The sequence below is a fragment of the Acanthochromis polyacanthus genome, chromosome 17, assembly GCF_021347895.1.
Source record: "Acanthochromis polyacanthus isolate Apoly-LR-REF ecotype Palm Island chromosome 17, KAUST_Apoly_ChrSc, whole genome shotgun sequence".
Classification (NCBI taxonomy): Eukaryota; Metazoa; Chordata; class Actinopteri; family Pomacentridae; genus Acanthochromis; species Acanthochromis polyacanthus.
Window position 1 is genome coordinate 17,513,764 of NC_067129.1, and position 11,578 is coordinate 17,525,341.

The window sequence follows — 11,578 nt, forward strand, 5'->3', positions numbered from 1 at the left end:
GTTCTTAATTTATCAACAGGAAACCCAAGCAGTGAAGGATCATGAGCTGGAATTGAACCTGCGCCTCTGACACAGTTCTGTTTATAAATCACCTTCTTAACCAGTTGAGCTATCTGGACACCTTGTTCCCATTTGTTGGACGACATACTAACCTATGATTTTTTTTGTCATATTTTGGACCACATACTAAACTATGACATTTTTGTCACATTTTGGACGACATACTAAACTATGACATTTTTTGTTACATTTTGGATGACATACTAACCTATGACATTTTTTGTCACATTTTGGACGACATACTAAACTATGACATTTTTTGTTACATTTTGGATGACATACTAACCTATGACATTTTTTGTCACATTTTGGACGACATACTAAACTATGACGTTTTTGTCAGATTTTGGACGACAAACTAAACTATGACATTTTTTGTCTCATTTTGGACGACATACTAAACTATGATGTTTTTTTTCACATTTTGGACAACACACTAAACTATGACGTTTCAGTTACATTTTGGACAACATACCAAACTATATGACTCAGAGAGCGCAGCCCTCCGCCAAGGATATTGACATTCCCATGGAACATTGTATTCACATACATTTATGTACGATTTAGAAATTGAAGTTTTGTATTGTATTTTCATGGAAACATAAGACATATATTTTCATGAACAATTTTATTCCATTCTTAATTAATCAACAGGAAGCCCATGCAGTAAAGGATCATGAGCTGGAATTGAACCTGCGTCTCTGACACAGTTCTGTTAACAAATCACCTTCTTAACCAGTTGAGCTATCTGGACACCTTGTTCCAATTTGTTGGATGACATACTAACCTATGATTTTATTGTCATATTTTGGACGACATACTGAACCGCATACTAAAAAATTCAAAGTGATCCAGAATCCAGGATCCTTTCCGGATTGCCACCAAAATTAAATCAGCTCTTCCTCTTACCATAGTCTATATCCCCTGAAAATTTCATCTGAATCTGTCCAGGCGTTTTTGAGTTATCTTGCTAACAGACAGACGGACAGACGGACAGACGGACAGACGCCGGGTGTCACATAACCTCCTTGGCAGAGGTAACAAGAAGTGGAAGATTCCAAGCAGATTTATAGAAGGGGGAACCGGACTGTACTAAGTGTGGTCGAGTATAGAGGGATGCTTTGTTGGTTTTTAAGGCTGATAATGATTATTAGTGAGACATTTCGAGGAGATATTCATTTGCAGTAAATGAAAGCAGTTAAACTTAGAAGAACACAAACTCTAACAGAAAACTTTGTTGATACGTTTTTCTTTTGTTTACAGATGTGAAGTTAAAGGAGTTTTGTTCATGACGTATAACCAATCAAATCACTCCAGAAGCTAGAGGTTCAGAGTCAAAGTAGCGCCATTCTTAAATTTATTTATTACCCTAAATCAGTAAAAACTAAAATACTAATCATCAGAAAATCAGTCAGCCCACAATTACTACAATTCTACAATGTAAGTCTCTTTCCTTTGACTTGTTATTTGTACAATATACAATGTATAAGATGCTGTTTTTTGAACCAAAGGCTTTACTATGATGTTTTCTAAGACACATACTATGCTACTCTGTTCTGGCCCTGGGCCGCTGCACTCCTCCTCTGTTGTTTTCTGGATTGTACTCAGCTGCATGCCTTCGTCCACCCGACCTCCATTGACTCATCCCGCCTGCTGTCTCTGGAGCTGAAGCTGGATTGGAACAGACCAAAATACTGTCCAATCACGATGCCAGCTGCCTCTCAAAAGGCTCCTTCATCTGGCGGCACTTCTTCTGAGGGGAAGCTGAGCTTCAGCAGAACTTTGGAGATGTGTTCCAGTAGTTGGTGGATATGTGTGGGGAGATAGAAAGGGACCTTTGAATTGTTCAGAAAGGAAAACAAGGAACCCGTTGGTAGTTTTAGTTTAGGGTGCTACTGTGGTGTTTTTGGGTTTTAAGAGGTGAACAGGAAGAGTTTTTTTTCGTTTTGATTATCTTTTACTTTGTTCCTGGTTGGAATGCCCATCAATGTCAACGTGAAGTTCACTTTTAGTTCTGTTTATTTATTTTTATTCTACTAAACACCCATTTGCTTTTAACCACCTTACATGTTGTGTTGTTGTAAACTTACTCTTTCAAATAAATACTCGTCTAACCCTCTGGAAACCAGCGTTTGGACTGTTTTTGTGTTGCTCCTTAACCTACTTCAGACAGCCGGGACATAACATTTTTTGGACCAAAGGCTGTACTATGATGTTTCAAGAGCGACATGCTATACTATGACGTTTTTAGAGGAACATATTATACCATGACGATTTTTGGATGAGATGCTATACTGTGACGTTTTTAGAGCGACATACTAAACCATGAGTTTTTTTGGATGACATGCTATACTATGACGTTTTGAGAGTGACATGCCATACTATGATGATTTTTGGACGACATGCTATACTGTGACGTTTTGAGAGCAACATGATATACTATGACGTTTTATGGACGATATGCCATACGTTTTTAGAACAACGTGCTATATTATGACGTTTTTTACCGACATGCTATACTATGATGTTTTTTGGACAACATGCAATACTATGACGTTTATAGAGAAACATGTTATACTATGCCACGTTTAGGGCGACAATGATGCTTTCTGGACCAAAGACCATACTGTTACGATTTTAGAGCGACATGCTATACTATGACGTCTTTTAGCGATATGCTAATCTATGACGTTTTTTGGACCAAAGGCTATACTATGAAGTTTTTTGGACGATATGCTATACTATGACGTTTTTAGAGCAACATGCTATGCTGTGACGTTTTTAGGACGACATGCTATGCTATGATGTTTTTAGAGCGACATACTATACTATGACGCTTTTTGAGCGACATGTCATACTATGACATTTTTTTGGACAACATACCATACTATGACATCTTTTAGCGACATGCTATACTATGACGTTTTAGAGCTACACGCTATACCATGACGGTTTTAGAGCGACGTGCTATACTATGACGTTTTTAAGCGACATGCTATATTATGACGTTTTTAGTGACATACTATACTATGACGTCTTTTAGCGACATTCTATACTGTGACGTTTTTAGAAGGACATACTATACTATGACGTTTGTTAGTGACATGCTATACTATGACGTTTTATGAGCGACATGCTATACTATGACGTTTTTAGCGTCATGCTATACTATGACGTTTTAAGAGCGACATGCTATACTATGACGTTTTTTAGCGACATGCTATACTAAGACGTTTTTTGGACCAAAGGCTATACCATGACGGTTTTTTGGACGACATGCTATACTATGATGTTTTTAGAGCAACATGCTATGCTACAACGTTTTTTAGCGACATGCTATAATATGATGTTTTTTGGACCAAAGGCTATACTATGACGTTTTTTGGACGACATGCTACAGTATGACGTTTTTAGAGCAACATGCTATACTGTGACGTTTCTTGGACGACATGGCATACTATGACATTTTTTTGGACCAAAGGCTATAGTATAACGTTTTTGGATGGCATGCTATACTATGATGTTTTCAGAACGATATGCTATACTATGACGTTTTTTGGACGACATGCTATACTGTGACATTTTTAGAGCGACATGCTATACTATGATGTTTTAAGAACGATATGCTATACTATGACGTTTTTTGGACGACATGCTATACTAACACATTTTTAGAGCGACATGCTATACTATGATGTTTTTTGGACGACATGCTATACTGTGACATTTTTAGAGCGACATGTTATACTATGACATTTTTTGGACGACATGCCATACTATGTTGTTTTTACAACAACGTGCTATACTATGACATTTGTTGGGCAACATGCTATACTATGATGTTTTTAGAGTGACATGCTATACTATGATGTTTTTTGAGCGGCATGCTATACTATGACGTTTTTGAGCGACATGATACACTATGACATTTTTTAGCGACGTGCTATACAATAATGTTTTAAGAGCGACATGCTATACTATGACTTTTTCCGGATATAGTATACATCTGGGTATTTCTCGCGTACTCAATCTATTCATACTATCCAGTGCGAACGCACTACATACTTATTTTGACGTCACATTTAGTATGAGTAGTACGTCAGTATGCGATTTCGGACACAGCCTATGACTTTTTTTGAGCAACATGCTATATTTTGACGTTTTCAGAGCAACATGCTATACTATGACGGTTTTTTAGTGTCATCCTACACTCTCACGCTTTTAGGCCAAAGTTTATACTGTGACATATTTTGGACGACATGCTATACTATGACGTCTTTTGAGTGACATACTATACTATGATGTTTTTTAGCGACATGCTATACTATCACGTTTTAAGAGCAATATACTATACTATAGGCCTTTTTAATTTTACATATTATTATGACGTTTTTTGTTTTAGTTTTTTAGCAACATATAAGAATTTCAACAGTTTTTAAAAATTACTGTACTTTTACTTGTGCAATGAACTATTATTCTACGGCATTTTTTAGATGACATATTACACTCTGATGTTTTCTTGAATAACATACTAGTTTGACAATATACTGCACTATGACATTTTTTGAACCACATATCATACATGACAATTTTAGGCAACATCCTATCATCTTGCACTTTTTGAACCACATAATAATCTATGTTTATTTTCTGCTGACATGCGGACCGTACGTGTGACCCCTCCGCACACAGCATGAGAAGATTCCTTGTAAAGTAAACTGTGTGCGGAGGGGTCACATGTACGGTTCGCGGACCAGTACCGGACCGCCAGGGAGTCCGACCCGGCCTGTGGAATACATCTACAATATCAAAAAATATTCAAACAATTACGACCTACATTACTACTGCATTCGTTTGATCAAACTGCAGCTCCCACATCGTCTGCTAGGGGCGCTCTGTCTCATTCGGGGCGGACGGCATGACGCAGCACCGCTACTTGGCACTCGGGGCAGGTGGCGGCAGTACGGGATCCAGGACTGTCGGTGGCATTCTGTCTCTTGCAGGGGTGTCAAACTCAATTGCACCGGGGGCCAAAACTCAAAGCACACTTTAGGGCTGAACAGGATAAACATTTATTGAACACACTAAAAGTAAATGTTTTTGGGACATAAATAGGAATAAAAACAGACAGGAATACTATTCCACAATAAATAAACTTGAACTTTATATAACTTGAAATACTTTGTTCTTTATCAAAATGTCTCTTGTCCAAACTGTAAAAGTTACAACTATGAACATGCTGCAAAAAAACGTGAAAAAATGAAATAAAAATGATGCTTTTCCACAAAAGTAAAAATAACAAATCCAAACATTCAGTTTTCTTTGCTGGCCATTTTATAAAAATAATCTTAAACATTTCCTTAAATTTATTTTTAAGGACCTTGAGCTGGATTTGAACCCCTGACCACTACATATTGCTCCTGTTTATAAGTTTTCCATTTAACCTGCTGAGCTTCAGGGGATGGTAACTGTTGTCGGTCAAGGGAAAGTAAGCATGAGGACTTGCCGCTGCTGTGTATTCTGGGAAACCTGTTTTTTTCCCAACTTTGTTGTACCAACAACAAATGACATTTTCAGCTTATTCACAATTACAAATTTAGACATTGAGGTACACACAATTGGTCTGATGTGTATTTTCATGTCAAGTAGTACAGCTATTTTAATTTTCATGTTCAAACAAATCAAAATACCAACTCTGCTGAACAGACTGTAGTTATCTTTTTTACAGTGCACGAACTCACAAAATTCCTTGTGTAGCTCAAGAACTCTATTGAGAATCTTTCCTGGACTCAGCCAACACACCTCTGTATGATAAGGAATGTCGGCAAACTCTCAATCTATTTCTTACAAAAAAGACTGAAATTGCCGGTGGTTCAAACCTTTAGCTCAGATAAAGTTTATGGTTTGCATTACAGTGCTCATCAAATGTTGCATTTTTAACACTTTACCACACAGCATTTCCTGATGGATGATGCAGTGATATACTGTCAACTCACTAGTACACTTCTCCTGCTGAATCTTTACTCGCATCCTCCCCACTTTTTTCAGTGGGGCTATTAAAAACAATAATAATAAATCAATGTAAAATGATCTCGCTGGCTGGATATAATTGTATTACGGGCCAGATATGACCCGCAGGCCTTGAGTTTGACACGTGCCCTAAAATGACAGAGTGGACAGTGTACTATTTTCACAATCTTGCAGTGAAAAATAGACAGATACTCTGCTTTAGGGGTTATCAATGGAAAGTGGAGTTTCTGTAACAGCTCAGACAGTGTGAATTATAGTTCATAATTACAACTTCTGCTGATGGAATCCAAGAAAAAATATGTTGCTTTTTGTTTGGCACAAAGCTGCAAGATTAAGTTTTAAAAAGGAACATGATTAGAAGCCTGATGAATATTAGGAGCACATTTGTTCTTAGATGAGACTAAGATTAATTTGTTCAGCTGATGGGGTCCAGCATGTTTACTATAGTTAATGCTTAGTCCTGACAGTGAAGCACAGAGGTGTTAATGTGATGATACGAGGCTGCATGAGTACAAAAGGTGTAGGGAAGATAATATTTATAGATGCAACATGAATGCCTGTTGATATACTAAAATACCTGCTGACCAGATGACTCCTGCAGGAACTTGGCAGTTGAGGAATATTCCAGCAGAATAACAACCTGAAACACACTGCCAAAATCACAAAAGAGTTTCTAAAGAAGAAAAATGTGAAATCTATGACCTGGTCAACTATGTTGTTGACTTAAATCCAACAAAACACCTTGGGGGTATTTTAAAGAAAAATGTGAACACAACTTGCCCAGCAAGAAGCAGCAGAAAACATTTGAATCTCAGTACTGAAAAGTGTACTTTGTTGCATTGAGTTCCTACACTGAAGCCTGTTTTTATCATAGTAACTGTACACTGTAAACTGCTACACAAGAGAAATTACTCTACTGTTCAACAAATAAAGCACTTATTGAGAGATGTTACAGTTTTGAATCATTTGACATTTAAGCGTTTATGCACAGAGGTGTACTCCCTTCTGTTGTATACTGGATGGAGTAAGATGCATATTCTTTTGTGGGAAGATTTGAATCCACACTTTTGCATTGATGACACATATTTCTCAGACGGCTGAACGACCAGAGCAGCTATTAGCTATTAACTGCCATCTTCTGCCATCATGCTGTGAAGATGACAGTTAATAGCTGTGTCACTTTTTAATAACCTTTTCCAACCTGCTATCATCATCTTGTTTAAATGGATTCTCTTTCCAACCTACAAGCCTCAATAACAGATGCTCGCGGAGCCTCAAGGCTTTTTCATGTCTATCAGACTTCAAATTACTCAGAAGGAACAAAAAGTAAATGGCAAGTATTAGAACAAGTAAACGGAGTCGAAAGCTGCTGAAAATGGGGCTTCAATCAGCATTGAAGCAATGTTTGCTTCTTCAAGTTTCGTAATCAGGACAGGTCGATTCATTGCAGAGGTGGTCACATCCTTATTGAACTGGTGCATTGCTCTGAGGAAAGTTTTTGAAAAAGTGCTTACTAAGTAGCAAACATCCCGTGATAGGGTGTCATTATGGTCAGAAGCTCGGTTCATGTGGCATTTTAATGCTGCAATTTGTTTGTTTGTTTGTTGCCCTTTTTTCAAACACACTGAGACCCCTATTCTATTAACAGTTCTGTCTAAAAATAATGTACGTATCATATTTGCCCTTTTCCATTATAAATCACCCTGCACTTACGCTGCAAATGATGTTTCTCTCACATGCTTCGAGGCGTGTACACACGGTTGACAGAGCACTCCGCTGATGCACACCTTCATTTTTCACCTCTTAAGCCCATTTACAGAAGAGTTAGCCTCTGGCCTCGCCTACGCAAGCTATTTTGTGTTGTTTTTAAGTACTAAGTGCTAATTAGGAGCTGGCTTGTATAATGCTGCAAATTTCTACATGGTGACTGAATAGATAAACATTCTTGTCTTTTATTAGTACATGTGCAAGTGTTTGTCTGCAGATACAATATGCATCATATACAGTACCAGTCAAAAGTTTGGACACACCTTCTCATTCAATGGTTTGTATTTGTTTTAATTATTTTCTACATTTTAGATTAATACTGAATACATCAAAACTACAAACGAACACTTATGGAATTAAGTAGTAAACAAAAAAGTGATAAATCAGAATGTATTTTAGATTTTAAATTCTTAAAAATAGCCCCTGTTTGCTCTGATTACTGTTTTGCGCTCTCTTGGCATTCTCTGAGTCAACTTCATCAGATAGTCAGCTGAAATGGTTTTCCAACAGTCTTGAAAGAGTTCCCAGAGATGCTGAACACTTGTTGGCCCTTTTACCTTCACTCTGCAGTCCATCTCATTCCAAACCATCTGGACTGAGTTTAGGTGAGGTGACTGTGGAGGCCAGGTCATCTGATGCAGCACTCCATCACTCTCCTTCTTGGTCAAATAGTCCTTACACAGCCTGGAGGTGTGTTTGGGGTCATTGTCCTGTTGAAAAACAAATGATGGTCCAACTAAATGCAAACCAGATGGGATGGCATGTCGCTGCAGCATGCTGTGGTAGCCATGCTGGTTCAGTGTGCCTTCAATTTTGAATGAATCCCCAACAAAGTCACCAGGAAAGCACCCCCACACCATCACACCTCCTCCTCCATGCGTCACAGTGGGAATCAGGCATGCAGAGACCATCCGTTCACCTTTTCTGCGTCGCACAAAGACACAATGGGTGGAACCAAAGATCTCACATTTGGACTCATCAGACCAAAGCACAGATTTCCACTGGTTTAATGTCCGTTCTTTGTGTTTCTTGACCAAAACAATTCTCATCTTCTTGTTGCTCATCCTCAGTCGTGGTTTCTTTTCAGCAGTGCGACCATAAAGCCCTGATCCACACAGTCTCCTCTGAACAGTTGATGTAGAGATGTGTCTGCTATTAGAGCTCTGTGTGGCATTTATCTGGGCTCTAATCTAAGGTAGTGTTAACTTGCGATTTCTGAGGCTGGTGACTCAGATGAACTTGTCCTCAGCAGCAGATGTGACTCTTGGTCTTCCTTTCCTGGTGCAGTTCTCATGTGAGCCAGTTTCATCGTAGTGCTTGATGGCTTTTGCGACTGCACTTGAAAATACATTCAAAGTTTTTAAAATCTGCCAGACTGACTGGCCTTCAGTCCTTAAAGTAATGATGCACTGTTGTTTCTCTTTACTGACTTGAGTGGTTGTTATCATACTACGAATTACAATAGTAGTCAAATAGGGCTATTTGCTGTGTACCAACCTGACGTCTGCACAACACAACTGATGGTCTCAAACAGGTTAAGAAAGCAAGTAATTCCACAAATTGACTCTTGACAAGGCATACATGTTAATTCAAAACCATTTCAGGTGACTACCTCATGAAGCTGATTGAGAGAATGCAAAGAGTGTGCAAAGCCGCCATCAGAGCAAAAGGGGGCTACTTTAAAGAATCAAAAATATATGACATATTCTGATTAGTTTCACATTTTTGTTTACTACATAATTCCATATGTGTTCTTTCATAGTTTTAATGTCTTCAGAATTAACTAACAATGTAGGAAATAATTTAAAATAAATAAAAGACACTGAATAAGAAGATGTGCCCAAACTTTTGACTGGCATTGTATTTGCTTTCCCCAATTCTGTTTTTATTTCTGCTGTTCTGTTGTTATTTTAATATGATTAAAAATAAATGAAAGATTAAAGTCTTTTTGTTGCCGTTCAGACTTGGCTGAATGCCATTTTGTAATATTTGTCCATAGCCATTGGGTCTAGCACATTCTAATGACGTATCCCTCCTATGTTTAATTTTAATCCATCCAAACACACATCCATCTTTAGTGAAGATAATGACAGCCTAAAACTAACACACAAAAAATTCTGGCCAAAGTGGGACAGACATCATTGCTCTTTTGTTGCCTGCAGTGCTAAAATATTCTCAGACTAATCGAATGTGTCTCAGTCTGATACTCTTTGAACTGTGAAAAGTTGCTATTGCCCTATATATTAATAGAATGTTATAAAGATCTTTCAAGCGTTAAACCACCATTATCATCAGTATTACAGTCGTCTATCATCAGGAGTAAAATTAGACACTGTCATGAGCATTACCAAGAGAAAAAAAAGCACACAGCCAAAACCTCTCATATAAAAGCCTCAGGGCCTCATTCATAAAAAATCTACTTTGATATGATCTCAAAATTGAATCTTAAAATTAGATATGAGCAGACCTGTCTGATTAAAAAGACCCATTACATGCGAACAATGCTCTGTCTATAATTTAGCATTAAAAGTGCCTCAGGAATTATTCAGCCATTTATCACCAAGCGTCATTTTCCCCGTCTCACAATCTTAGAACAATCTGACATAACACTGACCGAAAACGGCAGCTAAGTCCTGAATTTATAGGACCATTCCCTGAAAATGAAGTTAGTATTTAGATAAAAGTGATGGACGTTTATATAGATGAGACAGTAGCTGACAGCCAGAGTGAGTCACGTCTCTGTCTGGACAGACGATCCTGAGTCCAAATAAAAACATAAGTGTGAACAGGTTTGACACATTCTTGGACACCAAAAAGAATCCGTTAAGACGGCACATCTGCTCCTGCTTCATTCTTAGGATGACAAAAAGCAAAGGCAACATTTTGTGTTGATAAAATGGTCCTTCTGCAGGATGAAAAGATCGACGTGCTTGATTGATTTGTGAAAAATACAGCAATTTTCATGTGTGCCTTTCTGAGTTTTCAAGTGGGAGAGTCTGTGTATAAAAATATCAAACCACATTCATTTTGAATTTGGCAGCAATGTGAGCGTGCAGACAAAAAAAAGCCAGCTACTAATTTTCCCTTTTCTCCTCTTTTTTCTTTTGATTGGGCCTTTTCTTTGAATAGAACTATTCAGTTTTGATTTTTCTTGTCATTCTCTCATTTTCACTATCTCCTCTTTGTCATTGTTGTGGTTTTCTACCAAGAAAACTCAACCTGAAACTTTCACTGTGTGCATACTTATAAAGTGCATCATACATGCAGCATGTAGTTATGGTTTCCCTGCATGACCATACAGCCATTATATGCAACAGCCCAGAGTGTCTTGCATAATAATGAATGAGCACAATATGCGCCTGTGTGTGTGTGCATGAGTGTGTTTGTGCATGCACCTCTGCGTGTGCGCACTTTTGCCAATTGTGTATGCCAAACATGACGTTTCAAGCCCATCAGTTGTAGCCAGTTTCCATGGTAACATCTCTGTGAGCGAGCACAGACGTAGGAGAGAGGGGAAAGGAGTTGAGACAATTATCATGGTGGAGGGTGCTGAAAAAGGAAGAGCCCAGGATGATGAGTGTGAAACAGTGTGAACCGTAGGATGAGACAGAAACAGATGCATGTGTTGCGAGTGAGCAAGCATTTGTGTGTGCGTACATGCTGCTGTGTGTGCGTCCGTTTCCTGGGGTAAGCAGGTGTCAAGCATACAAGAACTGAGACT